The sequence below is a fragment of the Chiloscyllium plagiosum genome, chromosome 35 (genome assembly GCF_004010195.1).
Source record: "Chiloscyllium plagiosum isolate BGI_BamShark_2017 chromosome 35, ASM401019v2, whole genome shotgun sequence".
Classification (NCBI taxonomy): domain Eukaryota; kingdom Metazoa; phylum Chordata; class Chondrichthyes; order Orectolobiformes; family Hemiscylliidae; genus Chiloscyllium; species Chiloscyllium plagiosum.
In genome coordinates, this window is record NC_057744.1 from 37,738,639 (window position 1) to 37,763,676 (window position 25,038).

Here is a 25,038-nt window from a genome sequence, read left to right on the forward strand (position 1 = left end):
AACTTCCTTGAAGAGTCTCCACCTCCCTGCTAAAATGGTGGGACTCGAACTGGGTCTTCATCCTATGGACACTCCAAGTATGATCTTAGTGCCTACAGGAGCTTACAAACCTAAATAACTGATTCCTACAAATTTGGTTCTGCACAACATACTGAATTGGAAAAGAAATCAGTAACAGCCATACCAAAGTTTGTGTACTCAGGTATGGACACCAACTTTTACAGGGCAAGTGATAATGTGATGCAACAGCTGAAAAGAGAAGAGCTTCACTCTGGCTACTGAATGCCACAACTTCCTATGTTTTGTTAGCAATGAACAAGATAGAATCAGATTCATTATCTGGGAAATTTTTACATTTCAAATCAGTGCCCAGATTTCACATTGAGAATAAGTGAATAGATGTTAAATGAAATGATTGGAGCTAACTGGTTAGAAGAAACCTGGTAATAAAAGTAGATTGGTTATTCAAGTGGCTGAGCTCATTCATAGTCAAGAAAAGAAATAGAATCTTTCAGTGCCTAACCATGAAAAACAGAGCTAACTTCTCACATCTTGGTTATTTCTTGCTCTAGAAACACTTGATTGGCTTTACTTGCTATTCCATTACCAAGTGACAGCAGTGGCTTTATAAACTGCTTGAAAAATGATGCCAGGAATAACACCCCCAGGATTAATCTCACATTAGAAATATAGGAGAAAAGTCTGAATGTATTTCATTCACAACTGACTACATGATTTGTAGCAATTTCCTAGCTATTCAATTTGAAACTATATCAATCATACTGACAGTCCCTTTTGTACAGAAGAATGAGCCAGAAGAGGCACGCTAACCTTCACCAGATGCCAGTTAGCTGTTTCCATCCAACACTGATCATCATCACCTCATGCAGTAAGTCATTGTAGAGTACTCTGCATCCATGTGAGCTGAAGAACTGCTATCTAAGCTATCACTGTGTATCAAAGCATTAGAGAAGTGAACAGCATTTCAACTACTAATCTATTATCAATATGGCAATGCATCCAACAGTTACAACATTGCCGGTGATCCAAATTTAACCGATTGATAATGCACAGGATAATTTTAGAGACAAAGCATCAAAAGTCCAAAGATGAATGCACAACTTTCCATTTCTGGCAAGAGTCTTTACTGATGGAGAAGATTCTATTGAATCTTTAATGTATAATAGGATGGGCATTTAGTCTTTACAAAGCAGCAGCTCCACTGCCTATGTTTGTATGGACAAATGCTCTTCAAATACAGGTTGACTAGAAATTTAAAGAGACATTAATTAACACTGGCATGAAAATAGACTTTGAAGCTAGACACTAGTAATGTTTCAATCTGCAAAAAAATTCCAACTTCAAAAACTGTCTGTCAAGGGTTCAAAACATTCACCTATGGCTCCACAGCAGTAACCACACCAAATAAACCAAAATAGGAAATCCAGCATTAGTATTCATGATGGTTTGGGAAAGCTGTACTTATACTACCTGTGGGCAGGAGACAGGGAGTCAATGGAGCCTTCACTCACCGACACTGTCCCTCTCTAAATTTCTTTGCTCAGGCTAGCTGCTGTTAATATTGCAGAGGAATAGCTCAGGGCAGAGTCCTGTTTGGGGGAACCTGACATTTCTATTTAAATGCTAGGTGACCACAAGTGCATGGTGACATTGCTGCACATTTGTTCAGACTCTTTTTTAAAAAACTAGAGTGGCAGAAAGACCTTTGAAATTTTGTGCAATGAAGACTTTCCCTCAGTGTCAGGAGTTCGTCATCTCACAAACTGACCACCTCCATTTACACCTGATGGGGTGGTGGACACTATTTCACTATCAATTTCCAAAAGTTTTTGAATAAATATGCACACAAGAAAGACAATTGCAAGGCTTTAAGGTAGCACAGAGGAGAGGAATAGTCGAGACTCTCTTCAAAAGATGGTGCAGAGTCAGTGGGTAGAATAGCCTCGTTCTGTGTGAGCAGTCAGCAATACAACTCTCAAACATGTTCCTCCACTAAATAAGACCATTGTTAAACCTCCACTATCATATATTCTCAAACACAGTACACAGTAATACCTGGAAAGATTTGGAGAGATGCAAGAACTGTTGCTTCTTAGCAAACTCCTTAATATATAATTTACGAAATGTCAAGAACTTATTTCTAATGCTTTACCATTCCTCCTAAACCAATGGTTTCAGTTAGTAAAGTTGCTCATATGCAGATGGAGAAGCTGAGATTGGCAGCACATTTGCTGGAATCTTTAACAATGCCACCACACTACTAGTGTCCTAGCAAAATCCTTTAACTCTTGCTTTTTTTTTAATTTAAACGGCGCACACATGTAACAGCAGAAGAAGGCAATTTGCTTTCTCATGCAGTTACATTATTACACCTTTTCTGGTCTGGAGACATACAGATATGTAGAAAAAAAAAGTATAGTAGAGTGATAGTTACAGAAACAGGCTAGCAATGCCTACAGAAAAATATCTACATTTATGTAGACCTTTCACAAATTCAGGATATTCCAAACAGCTTTATAACCAATGATCCTTTTGGTTATAATGTTAGAAAAAAAAAGTCATACGTTCCATCTTCACCCAGCAAGGAGGTGGCATGAAAACTGCCAGATTGCTCATTAATGTCTATCTGAATGTACGTGGAACACAATTTCCACATTTTTCTGCTTGGTGGAGGGATCAATGACCAGGAGCATGAGTTTAAGGTAAGTGGCAGGAAGCTTAGAAATGACGTAAGGAAACATTTTTTTCCCCAGTGTATGTTGATGAGAATTTGACTGAAAGGGTGGTAGAGGCAGAAAATTTCATAGCATTTAAGTCGTATTTAAATCTGCTTGTGATATCAAGACATACGGGCCAAGTTCTGGAAAACTGGATTAGAATAGTTAGGCTCTTGATTTTGATCAGCGCACAGTTGATGGGTCAAAAGATCTTTGTTTGTGCTGAAAACTTTATAAATCTAAGTTTGGGAAATAGGGTGAATTAGAGAAACTATTTCTGCTGGTTGAAAATTTGAGGAATATGGGACATCTGGAAGAGTGGCTGAACTTGTGAATGGCCTCAACCGGGACCGTGGGTTAATGTCAATACACGCACACACACTCACTCTTATGTACTTAGACACCCATGCAGATCCTTCCTCATACACAAGCTCTCTCTCATATGCAAACACATACACCCTCTCAGACATACCCCATCTGACACACACACATTTAACCAAGCTTACACACACACTCACATATCATACTCTCACACCCACACGCACGCACTCACATGCACACTCAATCTGTCACTCCTACATGCACACACACAAGCTTATGGGGTGAATTTGTTTTTGCAGAATTACATTTTATTTTGCTCAAAAACTGCAAGAATCCATGTAAAACTCTAAAACTATACACAGAGTTTGTCAGTCTGACATAGCATTGGGACACAGACAGACTCCACGGTGGGCAAGGTGGCTCAGTGGTTAGCACTGCCGCCTCACAACACCAGGGACCCGGGTTCAATTCCAGCCTCAGGCGACTGTCTATGTGGAGTTTGTGCATTCTCCCCATGTCTGCGTGGGTTTCCTCCGAGTGCTCCGGTTTCCTCCCAAAATCATAAAAGATGTGCAGGTTAGGTGAATTGGTCATGCTAAATTGCCCACAGAGTTAGGTGCATTCGTCAGGGGTAAATATGGGGAATGGGTCTGGGTGTGTTACTCTTCGGAGGGTCAGTGTGGATTATTTGGGCCGAAGGGCCTATTTCCACATTGTAGGGAATCTAATGCAAAAAAATGTTGGCGAATGGGTCTGAGTGGGTTGCTCTTCGGAGGGTTGGTGTGGACTTGTTGGGCCGAAGGGCCTGTTTCCATATTGTAGGGAATCTAATCTAATCTAATCCACGCCTATTGTTTAAAGAGCTGAGCTATCTTGAGAATGCAATTTAAAAGAAGTGCTGGGATTTACATATCAAAGAACAGAAACCAGCATATCCCATTATAAAAGATGAAAGTTTTAATTTAAGATTGCTTACTGAATCACACCTCCATGACACAGAATTTGTAGCCAGAATTTGGCTATAAATTCTGTGAGCATGATCTTAACCTCCACAACCACCTGATGAAGCAGCAGCGCTCCTTTATTATTATTAACATTTATTATGTATTACCATTGAAATGTACATGCAATACAATAACTTTTATGGCTATACTTGGACAGCCAAATATATAGCTTGAAATTTCCTCATTTCCTCATTCTTTATGGGGAAATGACAAAAGAAGATTAGATATCTGATAAAGTCTACTAGTTAGTCATGGCTCAGTTATAGCAGTACTGACTTGATTAAGTCATTGTATCAAGCTCCACTTGAGACTTGAGCATATAATCTACTTTAATATTTCATGGAAACAGAAACTTAGAAAATAGGAGGAGTAGGCCATTTGGTCTCTGAGTTATGATCATGTTTGCAAGTTTTGAGAAGATTTGTACCTCAGGTTGAGGTTCTGGATGCAAGTTTGCTCACTGAGCTGGAAGGTTTGTTTTCAGACGTTCTATCACCATACCAGGTAATATCATCAGTGAGCCTCTGGTGAAGCTTCAACGGAGGCTGACTGATGATGTTACCTAGTATGGTGACGGAATGTCCGAAAATGAATCTTCCAGCTCAGGGAGCAAACTTACATTCATGACCATGTTTGTTCATTCAATTCAGTATCCTGTTCCTGCTTTCTCCGCAAACCTTTTGATCCTAAGAACAATAGCTAACTCCTTAAAAACACCCAATATTTTGGCCTTAAGTGCTTTCTGTGACAGAGAATTCCACGAGCTCACCACAAGCTGGGTATAGAAATTTCTCATCTCAGTTCTAAATGGCCTACCAATAACTGTATACTGTTCTGGGCTCCCCAGTCATCAGGAACACCCTTACTGCATCTACCATGTTTCGTCCTGATACAATTTTAAAGGTTTAGAAAATACGCCCTCATTCTTCTAAACTCCAGTGAATACAGTCCTAATTGATCCAGTTTCTCTTCATATGTCAGTCCTGTTATCTCAGGAATCAGGTTGGTAAAGCTTGTTGCTCTCCAAAGCCCTAGAAAATTCCTCCTCAGATAAGGAGACCAAAATGTACATTATACTCCAATTGTGGTCTCACCAAAGCCTTAAGAATTGCAGCAAGACATTTCTGCTCCAGTACTTTAATCCTCACACTATGAAGACCAACATACCATTTGCTGTCTTCACTGCCTGCTACACCTGCATGATTACTTTCAGCACTTGCTTTCTGACAATACTGAGCAACTATTGTACTATTGGAAATGCTAGGTTTTGGATGATACTTTAAATCTCTCGAATTGTGATAAAGAAGAACACAATCTGTTGGTGTTGACTTGACCAACCCGTCTTGTGCAACCAAAATCACTGAAAAATAGACTGTCATTATTTATCTCATTGTTGTTTGGGGAATCTTACAACAAATGAATTGGTTACTGCACCAGGAGTTAAAAATGTAATTAACTGTGAAACAGTTGAACTATTGGCAATCCAGTTTGGAATGTTGATCAATATGCATTCAGACAAAGCTAATTCTGGCATAAATAAGGTCAAGCATTAGTTTCCCACTCGATATTTCTGTGTATCAAGTTCATGGAGGAACTCCAAAACTCTCCAAGAATTTCACAGGCATTTGCCAAAAGACCGGTTTCTCAATCTTCAGAAACATTTGTTTTCTCAAAATTACCCATTGATTCAAAAATTATCTATTTCAAATGAAGTACCATACACTGGCTTTGACAAATGTAGGAACAGAAACATAAAATCTTTAGCACAGGAGGTGGGTTTTTGGCCCTGCCACAAGCTGAATTTACAAAAGCATCGAGGGCGCTCTGAGACTGAATTTATAAGTTTTGATTTTCTGCTTTCCACTCCAAAGTCTTCAAATCCTCTGGAATATAAAATAAAGAAAATGATTGGCACAAAAAGAATGGTGTTTTACTCGAGAACCAGCTTCATGTGATCTCTTGCCAAAGAATGAAACCTGTGCACAAATGTTCCAGTAAAATTAATTTGGCAACTACCCATCAGGAATTGAGCTCATATGACGTTTCAGGCAGCAATTAAACATGGACAGCCCCTTTACAAAGAGGTAATTTTGCACTGTTTGGCTTAAGCCTGGCTGTGAATTACAAATTTTCCACCTGATTACCAAAAAAAGCTGATGGAACTGCTCGGTCAGAGAATAGGCTGCGTCTAGGTAACTTCAGGAAGTTCAAACAGGCACCAGAAACTGAACCCAATCCAGAAATGCTCCACACTAGCTTTTTGTCTCTTTACTCATTGGTTATAATCATTGGATTATTTGTAAAGCAGAAGGTTTTTCAGCTCATCACACCCATTTAGGCTCGACACAATGGCAACTCTGCTGACCCCAATTCCCTGCGCTGTACTTCCTAGCTCTGCACTTTATTTTCAGATGCTTATTCAGATTCCTGTTGGAAGCCCCGATTGTATGTACTCACTTCATGAATACTTCTATCAAATCTCCTCAATTCTTTTTCTCTCTAAGGAGATCAACATCAACAGATAAAATCTATCCACATAACCAAAGTCCCTCATTCATGGTAATATGCTTGTGTCTGTAAATCTTTTTTCTGCACTCTCTCTAAAAACTTTACATCTTTCCTAAAGCAGTTGCCTGGAACTGTATGCAACTACTCCAGTCTAGGCGGAAAATAACGAAGTAATAGACCTTGCTTTTCAACTCTCAATTTGTCTGCCGCTAAAAGCCAGATTGATGGGCTCAGCCATGTCCAAATTCTACACACTCTTCTCTGAGAGAGAAGTAGCAGGATCAAACCTTGTGCAACTCACAAAATAATCAAAGCTGGTATTTTATGCAAAGAAGCAGTGCTGTACGATTGAATATCCTCTCACATGAACATAAAAGTTTCCTATGGCAATATTCAAAGAGATGGGGAGTTTGCCCATTTTCCTGGCCAGTACTCATTCCTCAACAAAAGGAAGCTGGTCATTTATCTTATTGCTGTTTGTGCCCCTTTACTGTTCATAATTTGGCTGCTGCATTTCTCACATCACAACAATAACTATGCTTGAAAGACTCTTCACGGACAATGAAGAGCTTTAGGACATCTGTCAAAGGCTCTAGAAAATGCAAGTTATTACAACTGTGCATTCACCTTAAAGCAGTTACAAGCATATAGGTGCCCCAAGCTGCATTGAATGAAAGGTGCAAAGCACTGTACAATCCCATGCAAATGTAGCTCAACAAATTCATTGGAAGGTTCACTTGCCCATTCCTGCAAATCAATTTATTGTGTTGGTGTAATACATTGGCACTGCCTGGATAACAGAGGCTGGCATTTGTGGAACTGTAATGGTAAAGCATTGCATATTCTGCCCCAAACAGGGTCTCAATAACCAGCACACCACAAGTACCAAAAACCTAAACAAAATAATCTCACATCAATATGTTTTCACTCAAGTTATGATCAGCCACTTGGCATGCTCAGTTTCTTAGCAAAGGAGATGCAAGGCAGTAATTGCACAGAGCTCTCCTCCATAAACACCCAAATATTTGGCTATAAATAGATCAATGCTAGACCTGAACAGCAATTAAGATAGATGAGGAAGTTGGCACTCACTTCCTGCAAAGTACATTCAATCTAATAATCAGTTTGTTAAGTTAGAAATCCAACGAACACCTAATTAATTTCAGTAACTACTACACAGACTAAAGCAGTGAGGCACAAGTTTAATGCAGGAGCTAAGGAACTCCAGTCGCCTCCTGACCCAGTGTTGGTGTCTCTATACCAGAACGCCTGATTTAAGTCCCACCTGCTCCAAAAGGTATATTATAACACATCTGAACAGGGTCTTCTGCTGCAAAGATAATGGTCCTACCTCTGGACCAGAATTAGGTCAAGCCTGGGTTCAATCCAACTTGTTCCGACAGTGTCATAACATGTATGAACAGATTTATTAAAATATACCTAATAAAAAAAAATTAAAGTAGTTTATAAGTCAAGCCACTTAAAAAAGGAAACTGCCACAATGCAGAAATCAGATCCTTGCTGAGAACATCCAATTTTAATTGGGTGGAATAACTTGAAAACGACAAAACTCTCAACCTGCAGATTCTTATTCTGTCACAGGGTTGAGTATTTTATTAACCGACAAAAGATGTCAGTTAAACTGGAAGAATATTGACAAACCTACAACTTCGATCAAATGAACATCATCTGTATTATCAATATCCTGAAAGACAGTTAAGATCATTCTTGGTTATGACTAAAATAATTAGGTTGCAATACAAAGAAGATGCGGTACATCAGTTTGCTAATATGCACAGCAGAGACACGAGTCTCTTTCCTGCATTGTTACCAGCAAATCTTTATTTTTCAAGCAGTATTCTGACACTGAGAAGATTAAAATTTGTTGCCAGTCTCCATTCCTGCTCCACTGATCCTACTTTCACTACCTTTGAAGCAGGTGGGATTTAAATCAGGCGTTCTGGTATAGAGAATAGTTTTAAGATTCAACAGACTGGCGTGTTACTCCTAAGGTACGAGTGTGGGTGTGGAGGAGGCTGCAGCTTATTATTTGTAACGCAATGTGTGAGCAAATTCCAGGAATCAACAGATGATATTCTCACGATTTGAGAAATGACTATAGCATGTGGAGGCGAGGGGTGAACAGAAAACAGAAGATGTGACAGTCTGTCAGTGAAGGGAGGACAAGCATAAAAGTTGATTTAAAAATGGGTAACATGTTCAATGAGGCACTAGAATAAACATGAATTCCAAATCTAACTAAAATTATAATCTGATCTGTGCACTGTGCAGAGTACAGTTCTCTGATAATATAATTTCAACAAAATGCTGAATGTGAGATTTAGGAAAAAAAGTGCAATCCACAACACGGAAATAGACCCTTCAGTCCAACTTGTCCATGCCAACTAGATATCCTATATAAATCTAGTCCCATTTGCCAGTACTTGGCCCATAACCCTCTAAACTCTTCCTAATCATATACCCATCCACATGCCTTTTAAATGTTGCAATCGTACCAGTCTCCACCATTTTCTCTGGCAGCTCATTCTCTATACATGCCACCCTCTGCATGAAAAAGTTGCTCCTTAGGTCCCTTTTATAGCTTTCTGTCTCACCCGAAACCTATGCCCTCTAGTTCTGGACTCCCAGGGAAAAGACCTTGTCTATTTATCCTATACATGTCCCTCATGATTTTATACAGTTCTACAAGGTCACCTTTCAGCCTCCAACATTCCAGGAAAAAACAGTCCCAGTCTATTCAGCCTCTCCCTACAGCTCATATCCTCCAACCCTGGCAACATCCTCGTAAATCTTTTCTGAACCCTTTTAAGTTTCACAACATCTTTCCAATTGGAAGGAGACCAAAACAGCACACAATATTCCAAAAGTAGCCTAACCAATGTCCTGAATAGCCACAACATGATCCCCCACCGCCACTACTCAATTCTCTGACCAATAAAGGAAAGCATACCAAACACCGACTTCACTATCCTATCTACTTGTGACTCTACTTCCAAGAAACTATGAACCTGCACTCCAAGATCTCTTTGTTCAGCAACACTGCCCAGGACCTTACCATTAAGTGTGTAAGTTCTGCTCTGATTTGCTTTTCCAAAATGCAGCACCTTGCATTTATCTAAATTAAACTCCATTTGCCACTCCTCAGCTCACGGCCCATCTGATCAAGATCCCGTTGCACACCAACTCAGACTGATCTCTTTCCTCGCTATTTCCCTGCCCACAACACCCCATCCCCTTCCACTTTAAATCCTCCTGAGCAGCTTTAACAAGTCTCCCCACCAGTACAGTAGTCCCCTTCCAATTCAGGTGCAATCTGTCCTTCCTTATACAGTTCTCCTCTATCTCAGAAGAGGTTCCGTAGATCCACAAATGTGAACTCTTCTCCCATGCACCAGCTCCTCAGCCATGCATTCATTTGGTCTATTTTCCCATTCCTACCCTAACTAGCTTGTGGACACTTGGGAGTAATCCAGATATTACTACCCTTGAGGACGTCCTTTTTAAAGTTCCTGCCTAACTTCCTATAATGTCTCCTCAGATTCTCATCCCTTTCTCTTCTTACATCTTTAGTTCCAATGTGTGCAACAACCTCCTGCTGGCCCCTCTCCCCTTTGAGAATGTTCTGCACCCTCTCCAAGATATCCTTGATCCTGGCACCAGGGAGGCAACACACAATTCTGATTTCTCACTGTTGGCCGCAAAAACATCTCTCCGTGCCTCTGACTACACAGTCCTTTATCGGAATCGATCGTTTTCAATCTGATGCAACCCTCGTTACATTAAAGCCAGTCTTGGTACCAGCTGTCAGTGCTACATTTCCCTGGGAGTCCATCACCCCCTACATTTTCCAAAACAGCATACTTGTTTCAGATGGGGATAACCACAAGAAGCTCCTGCATAACCTGCCACCCTCGCCTCCCTTTCCTGGAGGTAATCTAACAATATCTCAGTTTATCTCCCTTCCTGTAACTGCCATCCATCTCACAGGCTAGCTCCTATAAAATTGCTCAACGCCTCTAGCTGCTCCAGCCAATCCATGCAACTCAATAGGATTTGCAACCAAACACACTTCCTGCAAGCACAATCATCAATAACATAGAAACTCTCCCTAATCTCCCAAATCTGACAGGAAAAGAACATCACTCCCCTAAAGGCCATCCTTGCACCGTAACAATTTACAGACCGAGAAAACAGCACAGTCTGTCTGTTCTAACCACACTGCTCCAGGCTAACTTAGTTTTTATGTTTTAAAGTTTAGTCAAGACACAGATCTCAATAAAAATATAGAATCAAAAAAGAACCTACTCTACTCATTATTGTCAACTTTCAAAACAAACAGTAAGGTTAAACTTTGCTGATCATCTGCTGTGATTTTTGCAACCCAGGTTTCTCTCAGGTCAGCTGTGAATTTTGCTTTTGTTTATTTTTCTTTGAACTCTGATGTCCAGAGATAGTTGAAATCAAACACCAGAAGCCATCAGCTGTGCATATTCAGTTTGACTCACTTCCCATGTGATCACTGACTTTGTCTCTCTTCCGGGCACTTTATTTGCTATCCTATCTACCTGTTTTTTCCCCGAAGTTCCAAAACAATGCAACAGTTTATAAAACAACAATTACTGCTCATAGAATGAGGAAATCAACTCCAAAACTGAAAATGCCTCAAAAAGACTCTTAGTCACAATTTGATCCCATCCTCCATTTTGGATTACCCACAATCCTTTCTTCCTGTACGTTAAGGTCAATACCATCAGGGCATTACCTTAATCACCCAAATCTTAACCAGGACTAAATTTGCATTCACTGTGACACATTCAACTTTTTCATTATGGTTGTCAACCCAGAAAATTTGGCAGATTAAATAAATAAAGGATAAGTTGTTGGAGGGAATCCTGAGGGACAGAATTTACACGTATTGGGAAAGGTAAGGACTGAATAGGGATAGTCAACATGGCTTTGCGTGTGGGAAATCACGTTTCATGAACTTGATTTTTGAAAAAGTTACAAAAGGTTTGATGAGGGCAGAGCGATGGACGTGATCGATATGGACTTCAGTATGGCGTTCGACAAGGATCCCCCTAAGAGACTGGTTAGCAAGGTTAGATCTCACGGAATACAGGAAGAACTACCCATTTGGAGACAGAACCGATTCGAAGGTAGAAGGCAGAGGGTGATGGTGGAGGGTTGTTTTCAAACTGGAGGCCTGTGACCAGTGGAGTGCCATAAGGATCAGTACTGGGTCCACTACTTCCCATCATTTATATAAGTGATGTGGAAATGAACATAGGAGGTACAATTAGTAAGTTTGCAGATGACACCAAAATTGGAGGTGTAGTGGTCAGTGAAAGTGGTTACCTCAGATTAAAACGAGATTTTGATCAGATGGGCCAGTCAGGTCAAAAGTGGCAGATGGAGTTTCATTTAGATAAATGCAAGGTGCTGCATTTTGGGAAAGCAAATCAGAGCAGGACTTATACAATTAACCTAAGTTCCTCAGGAGTGTTGTTGAACAAAGAGACCTTGGAGTGCAGGTTCATAGCTCCTTGAAAGTAGAGTCGCAGGTAGATAGGATAGCAAATAAAGCATTTGGTATGCTTTCCTTTATTGGTCAGAGCATTGAATATAGGAGTTGGGATGTCATGTTGCGGCTGTAGGACATTAGTTAGGCCACTTTTGGAATTTTTTTTTATGAAACACTCCGTGATATCACCAAGATCTCTCTGCTTAGCTACATTACTAAGAATCTTACCATTAGTCCAGTATTCTGCATTCCTGTTACTCCTTCCAAAGTGAATCACCTCACACTTATCTGCATTAAACTCCATTTCCCACCTCTCAGCCCAGCTCTGCAGCTTATCTATGGTCCTCTATAATCTGCTACACTCTTCCACACTGTCAAAAGTCCATCAAATTTAGTGTCATCCACAACTTTACTAATCCATCCTTCTACACCCTCATCCAGGTCATTCATAAAAATTGACCCAAAAAAAAAACAATCGTTGCAGTACACCACTAGTATCTGAACACCAGGATGAACATTTCCTATCAACTACCATCCTGTCTTCAGCTGGCCAATGTCTGATCCAAACCCCTAAATCACCCTCAATCCCTATGCCTCCGTATTTTGTGCAACAGCCCACCATGAGAAACCTTATCAAACGCTATACTGAAATCCACATACACCACATCAACCACTTTACCCTCATCCACCTGTTTGGTCACCTTCTCAAAGAAGTCAATAAGGTTTGTGAGGCACGAACTACCCTTCACAAATCTATGTTGACTATCAACATCGACGCTGTCCAGGCCATTCAGTATTCTGTATGTTTCAATTAGACTTCAATTGCCTTCATCCTTCTGAACTCCATTGAGTATAGACCAAGAGTCCTCAAACATTCCTCATATGTTAAGCTTTTCATTCCTGGGACCATTCTCATGAACCCCTTCTGAACACGCTCCTCAGCCACCATATCCTTCCTGAGGTATGGAGCCCAAAACTCCGCAAAATACTCCAAATGTGGGCTGACCAGAGCCTTATAGAGCCTCTGAGGTACATTCCTGCTTTTATATTTAAGTCCTCTTAAAATAAATAATCATTGTATTTGCCTTCTTAAATACTGACTCAACCTGCAAATTCACCTTCAGAGAATCCTGGACTGAAACTCCCAAGTCTCTTTGCACTTCAGACTTCTGAATTTTCTCCCTATTTAGCAAATTGTCCATGCCTCTATTTCCTGCCAAAGTCCATGACCTCACACTTTCCCATGTTGTATTTGTTCTGTCACTTCTTTGACCATTTTCCTAAACTGTTTAAATCCTTCTGCAGCCTCCCCACCTCCTCAATATTACCTGCCCCTCCACCTATCTTTGTATCATGTGCAAACGGAGCTAGAATTTCCTCAGTTCCTTCATCCAGATCATTCATGTATAAAGTGAAAAGTTGTGGTCCCAACACTGAGCCTTGCAGAACAATCTGCCATTCTGAGAAGGACCCATTTATCCCCTCTGTTTCCTGCCAGACATATAAGCTTCTATTCATGCTAGCACCTTGCCTCTAACACCATAGGCCCTTATCTTTCTTAGTCACCTCCTGTGCAGCATCTTGTCAAAGGCCTTCTTGAAGTCCAGGTAGATAACATCCGTTGGCTCTCCTTGGTCTAATGTGCTCGTTACTTCCTCAAAGAATTCTAGAAGATTTGTCAGGCATGACCTCCCTTTGATGAAACCATGCTGACTTTGCCCTGTTTTACCATTCACTTCCAAGGATTTAGAAATCTCATCATTCATAATGGATTCCAGGATCTTACACATGATCTAGGTTAGGCTGATCGGTCTATAATTTTCCGTCTTTTGCCTTACTTCCTTTTTAAACAGGGCTGTCATGTTAGCAATTTTCCAGTCCTCTGGGACCCTCTCTGATTGGGGCGATTCCTGAAAAATTACCACTAATGCCTCCATTAACTCTTCTGCTATCTCCCTTAGATCTCTAGGGTGTAGTCCATCTGGTCCAGGTTATTTATCTACCTTCAGGCCACTCAGTTTTTCTAGCACATTCTCCTTGGTGATGGCCACCAAGATTCTACTTCATCCAGCACTACTTTGTTTCTTAGCACTGATTCAATTGTATTTAATTTCCTATTTATTATTCTTCATATCAGACAGTTTCCCAGTTAATCTTCATTTGCATCTCTCCAAAAATCATAATTTAATAAAAAGGAGCCCATTACTTCTACTATGCTATTCAATAAGATCACAGCTCATCTGACTGTAGCCTTCCCCTCATTTTCCTGCTGCCCAATAGATCAAAACTCTGTCCAATTCAGCTTTGAGTATATTCAATGACACAGCCTCCTCTGCACTCTGAGGGAAGGGAATCGCAAAAACATACCACCATCTTAAATGGGAGGTGTCTGACTTTTAAATTCAATATCTTACCTATACCATCTATGAACCATTCTACAAAGACTCACCAGTTTCCCTTCGTAGGCAACAACAGTAATTTAAGAATCCCACTCTGAACTACTTCTGCTCTCCATGGTCTCAATCACTATTCAAAGCCTATTTGTACTAAACACAAAGATCTACACTGCACAAAGAGGTTTCATTGAATCTCAGAGTCCAGGCTTCACAATATGCTCGAGTAAATTGAAGAAAGCAATAAATAAAAAGAACTTGAGAATGAGGAGTAGGCAATTCATCCGCTCGAGACAATTTTATCATTCAATATGATCACGGTTGATCTCATCTCGACCTCCACTCCACTTTCCTGCCTGTTCCTCGTAACCCTTCGACCCACTACTAATTAAAAACCTTATCTGACTTCTCAAATTTACTCAATGTCCCAACATCTATCACACTCTGGGGTCATGAATTCGACAGATTCATAAACTTTTGAAAGAACTTAGCTCTTATCTCTGATTTAAATCTGTTACCCTTATTGTAAAACTATGACCCCCTCATTCTCAATTGCCCCACAAGAGGAATCATCTACTCAAGATCTACTTTGTCAACTTCCTTATCTAATATACCTCAATGAGATCACCTCTTAACCTTCTACCCTCATAATCCTGCATTTACCATGGCTAAAAATGTGTTGCTGGAAAAGCGCAGCAGGTCAGGCAGCATCCAAGGAGCAGGAGAATCGACGTTTCAGGCATGAGCCCTTCTTCAGGAATGAGCTCTTTACCATGGCTAACCCATGTAAACTGCATGCCCCTGGCCAAAACACCTCACCTCAACATCTGTGGACTACAGGAGCAAATCTGAGAACCCAGTGGGAACCCCTGCAGACAAGCTGAGAACGTGCAAACTCCATACAGTCACCCAAGGCTGGGATTGCATCAGGTTCCCTGGTGCTGTGAGACAGTAATGTTAACCAATGAGCCACCATGCCACTCGCTTAATAAAAATCTTAACTTATATGAGTTTGGCACTCTTCAGAAAATCTTGCCTATTGTGCCTTCTACTTTGTACTGAGCGATTGAGTGCTGTGTCAGTATCAGCTTTTGGTTACCCAACCATCGCCGTTCTTTGATTCTGTGTCAACTTCTTTCTCCGATTAGGCACCTGCAAAGAACCTGAAAACATTCAAAGATTCTACATAAATACACACTGTTTCTAAATGTGACACAGAACCACAACAATCAATTAAACACTCCAGCAACAACGCTGGACGTGAAGGTTTTAAATTCAGGATTCTGTGAAGGTTAACATGCTGGTTCAGAAGGCAAGTTAAGTAGTCAAATGAAATGTCAGCATTCATCTTGGGGGGCCAGAAAACGAGAGCAAGATGTACTGCTGAGATAGTATAAGGCTATAGTCAGATTGCCTTTGGACTAGTGTGAACAGTTTTGTGCCCCATATCCAAGGAAGGAACTAAAGCTACTCCTTGGAGGAATTTCATAAGAATGATTTCGGGAATGAAGGGCTTGTCATGTAAGGAGACAGTGAAGATTCTGGGTCTGTATTCAATAGATGTTAAACGGATGAGGGGGGATCGCATTGAAAGAATACTGAAAGGATAGAGTGAATATGGAAATGATGTTTCCACTATTATGAGAAACTGGGATTCAGTGGCACAGCCTCAGAGTGAAGGGTCAATGATTAGAACTGAGGTGAGAAGGAATTTCTTCAGCTAATGGGTGGTGAATCTGTAGAATCAATAACATAGAAGGCTATGGAGGCCAAGTAATTGATTGTACTTAAAACAGTTGTATAGGTCATTGATTAATGAGGGAATCAAGGGTTATTGTGAAAAGACAGGACAACAGGGTTGAAAAAAAATGTCAAACATAATCAAATGGCAGAGCAGACTCGACAGACCAAATGGCCCAGTTCTGCTCCTATATGTTATGGTCTATTTCAACACAACATAGAACTTTCTAAACTTTAATTGCTATTACTAGAATGCCCCAGTTTGCTGTTTTTTTTTAAATCATCCTTGAGGGCACAAGAATGAAAACATTAAAATCCAATGTATTGCAGTCACTGCCATTTGCCATTAGTTCTCAAGACAGGAAGAGATCGATCACAGTTTTGAATGGTTTTATCATTGCAACAGAATACTACATCAAAACTTAAAATAACAAAGGACACCAATGTTGTGACACCTATTTAACTGAATTATGGGGATGGTTATAATCTTCACCTGAATAAACATTTAATCTTAAAAGCACACCAATTATTTCAGTTACTTGCTTGTCACCAGTGCAAGCTCAGATTTCAGGTGGTACTCAACAGAAAGTAGGTGCCTTGCACATGTCCTTGTTGTGTTACCAAAATATCTAACACCTGAATATGTTCAGGCTCTTAGCAGCTGTAAACACAATGACAAATAATTAACAAAGGAAGCAGCTCGTCTGGTTAGCAGCACAGTTCCAAGTCAGATCAGATGTTGGTTACGGTGGAGCACTGAGCTTTCCTACTGTTCCTGTTCGAACTAGTTTCACAGCTCACCCAACAATCAGCTTTAAGACAAACTAGCCAGTCAAGTTCACACATAAATTGCAATCTCTGTTGATCCTTGTTATAACAAATAAAGGTCAGCGTATCAGAGAGAAGTAAAAGGCTATGAAGCTACCAGAGCATTGAGAGGCAGAAGTCAATAATGCTGTACTGAAGGTACAATGCACAGTATTTCTCCACTCAATCTGTTCCTTGGATGCTGCCTGAACTGCTGTGCTCTTCCAGCACCACTAATCCAGAATCTGGTTTCCAGCATCTGCAGTCATTGTTTTTACCTCGTTGATTTTCACTCCCAGTAGCCAGTCCGACTGGCAGCCTGCTTACATAGCAATGGCTTCAAAATTCCAAACACAAACATGTTATGCATTTGCCTTTATGCACATGTACATTCAACAAAGCTTACAGACCTGAAACCTGGATCCGGTTACAGCGTATCCAATGCCAGAAAGCTCCTCACTGTCACATTCTCCTGCAAACACAGAGCAGTTATATCAGCAGAGGCCAACCGGAAGCAGCTTTCAACTCTGTTCCCTGGTTACACATATATGCAAATTTAATCCCTAGGCAGCACTTACCTCACTGTTTAACGAGTAATGCTGCACCAGGCAAGCCAGGCCTTCATTACTGAAGGCATGAGACTCCACAGTATTAACAGACTTGCAAGAAAATTCCAACACATTTGTTACTCAACCTTATTTGATTTCATCATAGATAACTGGTGTCACTGGCAAGGCCATTTTTTATTTCTTGTCCCTAATTAATCTTGATAAGTTGGCAATGGGCCTTATTCTTGACCACTCAGTCCATGTGGTAGAGAAGGCTGTCATGAGGGAATTCCAGTATTTTGCTCCTAAAATATTCAAAGAACAGTGATATAATTCCATGTTACAAAAGTACATGCATGGAGGGGAAGTTGCAGGCAATGTCCCTCCCTTGCAACTGCTGCATTTGTCTTCCAATTGGTTAAGGTTGCAGGCTTGGAAGATGCTGTCAAAGCAGCCTTGGTGACTTGGAGCAGCATGGTGGTTCAGTGGTTTGCACTGCTACCTGATAGTGCCAGGGATCTGGGTTCAATTCTCAGCCTTGGGTGGAGTTTCCACATACTTCCTGTGTCTGCGCGAGTTTCCGCTGGGGGCTCTGGTATTCTCCCATAGTTCAAAGATGTGCAGGTTAGATGGATTGGCCTTGCTAAATTGCATTGTGTCAAGAGATGTGCAGACAAGGTAGATTAACAGGGTAAATATGGGGTTATGCAGATAGGGTAGGAAGGTGAGCCTGGGTGGGTTGCTCTTTGGAGGGTTAGTGTAGACTCGATGGGCCAAATGACCTCTATCTGCGCTGTAAGGATCCTGACAGTTATTGTTGCTACTATGTGTCAGTGGTGAAGAGAATGAAAACTGAAGCTGGTGGATGGGATGGGCTTCTTTGGCTTTGATAGTGTAATGCATCTTGGAAGATGTTAGAGATGCAGTCATCCAGGCAAGTGAAAACTATTCCTCCAGGCAAGTGGAAATTATTCCACCAAACTCCTGACTTGGGCCTTGTAGATGGTGGATAGGCAGTAGAGGGATAGAAGGTGAATTACTCACTTCAGAATTTCCAGCCTTCTTGTAAAGCACAGCATTTGCATGCCCATCCAGTTCAATTTCTGCTCAATGGCAACCTCCAGGACTTTTGTGATGGTGACAGTATTACAATTGAAACCAAGGATTGATGGTTAGATTCTCTCATGGTGCTGATGACTATTGCTTGCCCCTTGTGTGGCACAAATGGCTAATTAGTAACCTTATTTTAAAAGGACCTTTAGGGACCAGTGACCACAAGATAGATTGTTACATTATGATTGGAAGTAAGGTAGTTCAATCTGAATCAAGATTGTTAATTTGAAGGGAAATTATGAAGACGAGGTAGATTAGGAGAATAGACCAAAAAGATATCATTACATCTACGCAACGAATGATCTTTAAATAGCTATTAAAATGCCTACAGCAACTATACATTACTTCAAGCTGTGAATATCCAAAAGTCAGTCAACCGTGGCTGAAGGAAGTCTATGAAGTTTATATTAAAAAGCTTCTGAAGTAACCAAAAATAGAAGTATGTCTCAGGACTGGGAGGTTTACCAAATACAACGAAGGAGGACCAAGAAACTGCAAAGGGAAGAGAAGAGTAGAATATGAATGAAATCTAGCAAAGAACCTGAAAATAGAATGTCACAGTTTCCATAGGTATATAAAAAAAGAAACATTTAGCGCAGATAAACATGGACCCCTTTATAGGCAGAATCAGGAGAATTTACAGCAGAGAACAGAGAATTAGCATAGAGGCTAAGGGATTATTTTTGTCTCTTTTCACTGAGGAAGATACAAGAAATCTCCCAAAATTACAAAGCCAAGTGACTGGGGAGAATGATAAGTCAAGGGAAACAAGATTGTTAGAAAGAAGGTTGTACTGAAGAAATTAAAAGGGGCTGAAAATTGAAGTCAGCAGGAACCGATATTCTACATTGCAGAGATTTGCAGGAAGTGGCTATAGAGATCAATGCGCTGGTAATCATTTTTTCAAAAGTCTAGATTCTGGACTGCTTCATGCAGATCAGAAGCTAGCAAATTTTACTATTTAAAAAGACAGAGAGAGAAAAAATAGGGAATTACAGCCTTCCCGTTGTAGGGAAGTCATGCATCAGTGGGCGGCACAATGGTTAGCACTGCTGCCTCACAGCACCAGAGATCCGGGTTCAATTCCCACCTCAGGTGACTGTCTGTGTGGAGTTTGCACATTCTCCCAGTGTCTGCGTGGATTTCCTCCCACAGTCCAAAAATGTGCAGGTTAGGTGAATTGGCTATGCTAAATTGCCCTTAGTGTTAGATGAAGGGATAAATGTAGGGGAATGGGTCTGTGTGGTTTGCGCTTCGGCAGGTCTGTGTAGACTTGTTGGGCCGAAGGGCCTGTTTCCACACTAAGTAATCTAATCTAATTGGGAAAATGGTAGAATCTACTATGTGATAAATAGATACTTGGATAAGAATGATTTGAGTGGGCATGTTCAGAATAACTTTGCAAATAGGAAATTATTTTTTAACAAACTTAGTTTTCATATTGTTATTAACTAAATTGATAAAGGAGTAGTTAGACAGTATATTTGGATTTTCAGAAGGGTTTTGATGAAGGATCCCACAGGAGGTTGTCTAGTAAAATCAAGCATTTGGGCTAGGAAATAATGAACTGGCATGGATTAAGGATTGCCTAATACACAGAAAACAGATTAGAAATAAGTGGATTATTCTCACAATGTTAGGCTGAGAGTAGGGGCATTGCAAGAATCAGTACTTTTCCCCAGCTGTTCACAACACATAATCAATGATTACCAAATGTTAAGTCTTTAAATTTGCAAGTGATACCAAGCTAAGTGGGAATGTGTATAAGAGAAATGTTTAAAAGGTGTTTTAGGAGGATTTGCACAGGCTTAGTAAGTGGCAAGAACACATCAGATGGAATATAATGAAGAAAATTGGGCAATTACCCACTTTGGTGGGAGGAACATATGTGCAGAGTATTTCTTAAACGGTATGAGGTTTGAAAGCCAGGTATCCTGGTCAATATGTCACTGAAGGTTAAGATGCAACTGCAGCAAGCTATCTGGATGGCCAATGTACTCTCAGCCTTTGTTGCAAAAGGATTTGATTAAAGGAGTAGTGAAGTCTAGCTTCAATTGTACAGAAGCTGGGTTATACAGCATTGAGTACTGTTTATCATTCAGGTCTCCTTACCTCAGGAAAGATAGTGTCTCAGACTTGTCCCTGGATGATGTGACTGTCCTGAAAAGACAGAATGGTCAATCAGGACCTGAATTCTTTAGAATTTCAAAGATGAGAGGTTATTGCATCGAAATCTACAAAATGCTCAAAGATAAACAGGGTAGATGCAGGCAAGATATTTCCTGATTGGGGAGTGCAAACCAGGTGGCATAATTTAAAAATTAGGGCAATGCCATTTAGAACCAAGAGGAGGAGAATTCATTTTGCTCAGGGTTTATGAATCTAAGGAATTCGCCAAAGGCTGTAGATGCTCAGTTTTTAAGTATGTTTAGATTACATTACATTACAGTGTGGAAACAGGCCCTTTGGCCCAACAAGTCCACACCGACCCGCCGAAGCGCAACCCACCCATATCCCTACATTTACCCCTTACCTAACATTACGGGCAATTTAGCATGGCCAATTCACCTGACCTGCACATCTTTGGACTGTGGGAGGAAACCAGAGCACCCGGAGGAAACCCACGCAGACACGGGGAGAATGTGCAAACTCCACACAGTCAGTCGCCTGAGGCGGGAATTGAACCCGGGTCTCTGGCGCTGTGAGGCAGCAGTGTTAACCACTGTGCCGCCCACCTTGTTTGAAGTAAAAAGTGATAGATTTCTTATTAACTATTGCATAATCTCATTATGGGATAATGAGAGGAAAAGACATTGAAGTGCTCAATGAGCCAAGATTGCACTAACTGGTGTAGCAGGCTCAACAAGCTTAAAGTCGAGAGTGTGGCGCTGGAAAAGCACAGCAGGTCGGGCAGCATTCGAGGAGCAGGAGAATCAACATTTCAGGCATAAGCCCTTCATCAGGAATTGAAGAGAACTTCTTCAAGGTAAGCATCCTTGGAAAAGGCTTAGCAGTAGGATTGAAATCAACTAGGAGAAAGAGAGGACTCCATTTGCTGAAGATCATGGTCGAGAGTGCTGGAAAAGCACAGCAGTTCAGGCAGCATCCAAACAGCAGAAGAGTCAGTCTTTCGGGCATGAGTGGGAAGAAAGCTGCACAGGTAAGACAGGTCAAGAGGATGATGCTGAGTTGGAGGGTTGGATCTGGGATGAGGTGGGGGGAGGGGAGATTTAGAAACTGGTGAAGTCTATTTATGCCATGTGGTTGCCCAAGGCCAAAGATAAGGCTTTCTTCGTCCCGTTGTCAGGTGGCTTGGATTTGGTGGTGGAGGCAGCCAGGACTTGCATGTCCTTGAGGGAGGAGGAGTTGAAGTAGTTGGCCACAGGGCAGTGGGGTTGATTGGTGTGTGCGTCCCAGAGATGTTCCCTGAAATGCTTCGCGAGTCGGTGCCCTGTCTCCCCAATGTACATACATACATTCAGGACACCACTCACACCCTCCATGACTTTCATTTCTCTGGTCCCCAGTGCCTCATCATCACCATGGACATCAAGCCCCTATATACATCGGAGATTGAAAAGTCCATCAACTTCACAAACACATTTTATCCTGACCTTACATTCACATGGGCCTTGCCTGACACCTCGCTCTCCTTCCTGGACCTCTCCATCTCTACCTCTGGCAACCGACGCATCACTAACATCTATTTTAAACCCCCCAACTCCCATAACTACCTTGACCATACCTCCTCTCTCCCTCCCACCACCACCAACCCTGCCCCCATCAAAACACGATTCCTTACACCCAGTTCCTCCGCCTCTGCTGTATTTGCTCCCAGTCGGAGCAATTTCACTTCCAGGCACCCCATTTGGCTTTCTATTTCAAGGTGATCAACCACACCCTCCAGCACATCTCCTCCACTTCCCACATGTCTGCCAATGAACTCCACCCCCTTCCAAACACAACAAGGATAGAAACCCACCTCCCCAGTCCTCACCTTCCACCCAATTAATATCTGGACACATTGCATTTTCCTCCACCGTTTCCACCACCTACAATCAGATGCCAAAGATATATTTCCCTTCCTGCCCCTACCTGCATTCTGTAGAAACCATTCCCTCTTTTACTCCCTTGTTAGGTCCATACCACCCACCAACTCACCCTCCACAAGCGGCACATTCCCTGCCACCACAGGAGATGTAAAATCTGCACCCAGACCTCCCCCTCATCTCCATTCAAGGCCACAAGGATCTTTTCACATCCAGTGAAAATTTTCCAGCACATCCACTCATCTCATCTACAGTGTCCGTTGCTCTCGACGTGGTGCCCTCTACATCAGACAGACAGGACGCCAACTCATAGGGCTTTTCAAGAAACATCTCTGGGACACAGATACCAAACAACCCCACTGTCCTGTGGCCAACCACTTCAACTCCCCCTCCCATTCCACCAAGGATATGCAAGTCCTGGACCTCCTCCAACATCAAATCCAAGCCACCTGTCAACAGGAGGTAGAACGTCTCATCTTCTGCCTTGAACCACACGGCATCGACTTTACCAGTTTCCAAATTACCCCTCATCCCACCTCCTCCCAGATCCAACCCTCCAACTCAGCACTGGCCATTTGACCTGCCCTACCTAATCCAGCTTCTTCCCACCTCTCCGCTCTATCCTCCCCACCTGCATCCACCTATTGCCTTCCCAGCTACCTTCACCCCAGTGCAACTCCCACCCTTCCTATTTATCTCTCAGCCCTCTTTCCCATCCACATTCCTGATGAAGGGCTTATGCCCGAATCATCAACCCTCCTGCTCCTCGGATGCTGCCTGACCTGCTGTGCTTTTCCAGCACCACACTTTTCAACTCTGACTCTCCACCATCTGCAATTCTCACTTTCTCCTTGACAACAAATGCAATCATTCTCACCTGACTGTCACTAACACCTTCCATCACTTTAATGATGATCATAAGTAGACTGACAGGGCAGTAACTGGCGAAGTGGATTTTCTCTTGCTTTTTGTGCCTAGGACATACCTTGGCGATTTACCACACTGTCAGATAGATACCCAATAATGTTATACCTGCACTGGAACGGTTTGCCTCGTGCGCGTCTTTATTCTGGACAAAGGTAATCAGTATTAGTGTTGAAATGTTGTGAGGGCCATTCTGTTTGCAGTATCCAGTATCTTCAGCCATTTCTTGATTTCACATGAAGAGAATCAACTTGGTTGAAGACTGGCATTTGTGATGCTGAGGATCTCACTGGATGGCCAAGATGGGTCACCCATTTTGCATTTCATGGCTAAAAATGGCTGCTAATTGTTTAGTTTTTATTCCCCTTTGCATTAACATGCTGCCTTCACAGGACACAAAAAGCAGAATAGCAAGATAGTGGACAAAGACACATCTCTCCCTGACACACTCAATGCTTTCTATGCTCATTTGAACAGAATGCCAGTGACGCTACAGATGTCAGAGCAGACTTCCTGAAAGTCAACCCAAGGAAAGCCACATGCCCGGACAATGTCTGCAGTTGGACATTCAGGACAGTAGTGGGAGACCGTGAAATGAGTCGGAAAAGATAGGAGAGGTCTTGAATGAGTACTTTTCTTCAGTATTTACAAATGAGAGGGACCATATTGTTGAAGAGGAGAGTACGAAACGGACTGGTAAGCTAGAGGAGATACTTGTTAGGAAGGAAGGTGTGTTGGGCATTTTGAAAAACTTGAGGATAGACAAGTCCCCTGGGCCTGACGGGATATATCCTAGGATTATGTGGGAAGTAAGAGAGGAAATTGCAGAACCGTTGACAATGATCTTTTCGTCTTCACTGTCAATGGGGGTGGTGCCAGGGGACTGGAGAGTGGCGAATGTTGTGCCCCTTTGTTCAAAAAAGAGAATAGGGACAATCCCGGGAATTACAGGCCAGTTAGTCTTACTTCGGTGGTAGGCAAAGTAATGGGAAGGGTATTGAGGGATAGGATTTATGAGTATCTGGAAAGACTCTGCTTGATTAGGGACAGCCAGCACGGATTTGTGAGGGGTAGGTCTTGCCTTACAAGTCTTATTGAATTCTTTGAGGAGGTGACCAAGCATGTGGATGAGGGTAGAGCAGTGGATGTAGTATACATGGATTTTAGTAAGGCATTTGATAAGATCCCCCATGGTAGGCTTATGCAGAAAGTCAGGAGGCATGGGATAGAGGGAAATATGGCCAATTGGATAGAAAACTGGCTAACCGGTCAAAGTCAGAGAGTGGTGGTAGATGGTAAATATTCAGCCTGGAGCCCAGTTACAAGCGGAGTTCCGCAGGGATCAGTTCTG

The 25,038-nt window shown here is 41.7% G+C and overlaps 1 protein-coding gene across 4 annotated transcripts in view; it reads right to left on the minus strand.

Annotated features, from left to right (window-relative positions):
* arhgap32b (Rho GTPase activating protein 32b) overlaps positions 1-25,038 on the minus strand; it is a 551,689-nt gene that overhangs the window by 437,239 nt on the left and 89,412 nt on the right. For 3 of the 4 annotated variants that reach the window (XM_043676933.1, XM_043676937.1, XM_043676935.1), the window contains exons 2-3: positions 20,827-20,874; positions 17,464-17,525 (exon numbers count right to left, since the gene is read on the minus strand). The gene's annotated coding sequence lies outside the window, so the exon portion shown is untranslated. The remainder of the gene's footprint in view (positions 1-17,463; positions 17,526-20,826; positions 20,875-25,038) is intronic. The other variant, XM_043676934.1, reaches the window with a different exon arrangement.